Raw genomic sequence first — 3,577 nt, 5'->3', positions numbered from 1 at the left:
ATAAATAAAAGTTTTTTTTAATTCTAAATGTAGACGTAGTCTTCACCGAATGCCAGACATTAGCATTTGTAAGAAACTGACTCCGTCCCTAATTGTAAGTAAATTTCAAACGAAATAAAACATTATTTTAATTTAAATTAGCTGTATTGTTTTCTTTTTGTAAGCTTGTTTACTGAATTTATTAAAAATCTAATTAACTATTTAGAAGGGAATTCTATTTTTAAAAAATAAAAACATATTTTGTCGTTCAAGGATTTCTTTCTTTATTTATTAGTGCACATATTAACAATTTATCTAATAATTTTTATTCTCTAAAAAGTAGGTTTTTCCAGAGAAAAGTTGGTATTCCCGAAAAAAAGTTGGCTTTTACATTAAACTGGTTAGGTTTACATAAGTTTATTTATCAATATATTGAATAAAGGTATTTATAAATTTTAAAAGCCTGAAGTTTTTAATATTAAATAGGAAGTAAAATACAGGGAAAATAATTAATGAACTGTACAAACATAGTAAGCGGTAGTAATTTATAATAAGCCGACATAATGTGGTTATATATTTACATTAATATTTATAAATCTATATATTTAAATAAGTTATAAAATGGAATAAGCATATTCAATTTCCTACAACCTTTATTAAACTAAATAGTGGAAGTAAAGTCAGTCGCTGCTTTTTTTTTATTTTAATTTTTTTTTTTTTTGTAGTCCCACATAACAATTTTTAGGTATTAATTGCGTGATTGTTTATGACACTATTTATTGTCGTAGTAGTATCATAGCACTATATCTCTAAATAGTTTAGAGTTTATGTAATAGCAGTGAAACCACTGTCACGTGCCACCACATCCATAAAACATGAGGGTGATCTATCGCACTTTATCAACATTAATTTTAATTAATTAATTGGACAGAGTGTATATTTTTTTGACATTTTATTTGTGTTTTTGTAGTTAAAATTGATTCTATTAAAATGTTTTAAAACTGATATGAAGTAAGGCTCTTGCTGTTATGGTATTTTTTTCGACAGACTGTCAACAAGTTTGGTGTAGACAAGACATTGTCAAACCTTAATACTGTCACTTTCGTGACACTGAGCCTTAAATAGATTTATTTTAGAATTTAAATCGCACACATCTACTTTAACTATTTCATTCAACGAACTAATAAAACGAGTACATATGTATAAAATATTTTATTTTAAATATAATCAAGTGAATAAAATATAAATTTAAATAACTACATATTATAATAAATTACTAATTAATGATTTTTTTATTCCCATAATCTGGATACTCAATTTTAAATTTCTTAAAAATACCACAATTTCGAAAAATTAAGGTGCAAAGTAGGAATGAAAATTTAAAATATTATACTCTAGTATGAAATTTCCACCATTTGAGATTTCAGAGTTTTATTTTTTCTCATAATTAAATCATAAAAAAGATAAATAACCATACTTAAATTTTTTAAACGTAAATTTAATTTTAGTATTTTCAACAAAAATCGAAGCTAACTTAGTATGCTTGTTAACATGATTTCTTTAATTTTTTTCATAAATCATATGCATTTTGTAAATTTAAAAAAAAATTAAAAACTGTGATTTCGTGCATACAAATCTCAAAATGTGAATATTCGTACGATAACCTCAGAACGTGTTGCTTCTATACTATATTCCTCTCCCACTTCTGTCTTTTACTCTTTCTTGATGATGACATCCTCCTTAAATTCTCCCTCTTTACTTTCCTTGGTCTACCACACTCTTGCCACGCTTTACGTAGCATGACTATGGATTATTTTTGTCTATCTATAATCAACAATCATGACAAACCTCGCCTCATTCGAATTCTTATTTCCTTCTTCATGATGTAGGAAAGTCAAGACCTAATATAACTTTAGTTTAGTCACAGTCGTACGTCAAGTCCTTACCTCGGTGTTGACGTAAAGAAATATCGATTTGAAGTATCGTAAATAATTACTATTGGTTTTCGTTGTCTCTTATACATTATTACAGATTATGGATTATAGATTGAATTATTTATTTATGTTATAAATAAGAAATTGTGATGTTTTTAAATATTTCAATCGAACCGAACAAGAAATAAGTATTTTATTATTTTGAATTTTTATTGCCCTATTTCGTTGATCGCCATAGCCTTTTGGTGAACATGTATCCTTCCTCCGAATATAATAAAAAAACTTTATTAACAAAATTTACAATAAAAATTACTATTTCACTTGATAATGTATAAAATTAATACGTTTAGAACATAAGCTAATAGCAATAAGTTTATATTTAATAAAAAATTGTATTTGATATATAAATCCTCTAAAATATTAAGTGACCACAGAAGTAAACATTTAATCAAAACAAAAATTTAATATATACATACTTATATAAATAAATAAATAAAATATAAATATATATATACATTGACAATGTTAGTTTAGCAAAACATGTTTTGTCTTTTATGAACGTAGCGTCTATGAGAGTATTTGTTGTAGATTTCTTTTATTAATAGATTTTCGCGAAATGTTTTAATGAAATATGCAGCAAATTTTGTTAAAACAAGTTGTATGGAGTTGCAAATTTTGGAGCATGTTGTTTAAAAATTAATGAATTAATTTCTTTTACAGACGATAGTCTAATCTAATCACTGTACAAAGATTTGAATTTTACAATTACTGCAGGAAAATCTCATTAATTCACTATCCATTAACCGAAATGTTTTCCATATAATAATAATAAAAAAAATGTATTCAAGGTTGAAGCATAAATTTGTGTTCATAATGAATAAGTGATTAACTCGACAAGAAACGTGAAGCACATTTAGTGAATCTGTTCACTAGATATAAATTAAATAATGTTTAGAAATATAAGATACACAACGAATAATGAAGGTGTTTTAAAGATATTTTTTTTAATCCTCAACTTTATAAGCCATTTTTCAAGGTTAATGATATACGACTTAAGAGTTTTAGATGCAATTAATAAGTCGTGATTCCCTGATAACAACAGCATGATTTATAAATTATAAATTACAAATTAAATTTTTTTTTTTGAATAAATCAGATCCTCATAATATTAAAGAGATAAAATTGAAGGAAAAAATAGTGATATTTTTAGACTAATAAATCGCAAAAATAAAATGAGGCAATGATTTAAAAAATCAGCTGTCTCTTTTCAAATTTTTAATATTTTTATTTAGTTAAATAACAGTTTTTTATTATATTACTTAAGATACTTTGTTTACAAAATGGACTTGGCTGGTTTTCGAATGCAATACCACAAATGATAAAATTAAAATAACTTTCAATTAGTTTGTCTTTTACCTTAAAACTTGAAAATTTGTAAAATGTGGTTTTATAATTAAAAAATATATTAGAAAAAATTGGAAGAAAAATATTTATTCATATAAATAAAATGGTTATATCTTGTTACCAAACATGTTATTTTTTTCATATTTTAATGTGACGTTAATTATATCTAGAATCATAGAGATGTGGGAAAAAATAGATGAAAAAATGAGTATTAAAGTGGAAAGCGTGTTTTTTCTAGTAATATATATAAATTATTTTAT

General features: G+C 24.3%; 1 long non-coding RNA gene across 1 annotated transcript in view; it reads right to left on the bottom strand.

Moving 5' to 3' along the window:
- Window positions 1–3,577, bottom strand: part of LOC106684905 (uncharacterized) — a 43,664-nt gene that overhangs the window by 39,234 nt on the left and 853 nt on the right. The gene's annotated exons all lie outside the window — the stretch shown is intronic.

The sequence above is a fragment of the Halyomorpha halys genome, unplaced genomic scaffold, assembly GCF_000696795.3.
Source record: "Halyomorpha halys isolate HHAL.00 unplaced genomic scaffold, Hhal_1.1 Scaffold627.1, whole genome shotgun sequence".
Taxonomy (NCBI): Eukaryota; Metazoa; Arthropoda; class Insecta; order Hemiptera; family Pentatomidae; genus Halyomorpha; species Halyomorpha halys.
The sequence above is the reverse complement of the archived record's forward strand: the minus strand, read 5'-3'. Positions and strand labels throughout refer to the sequence as shown.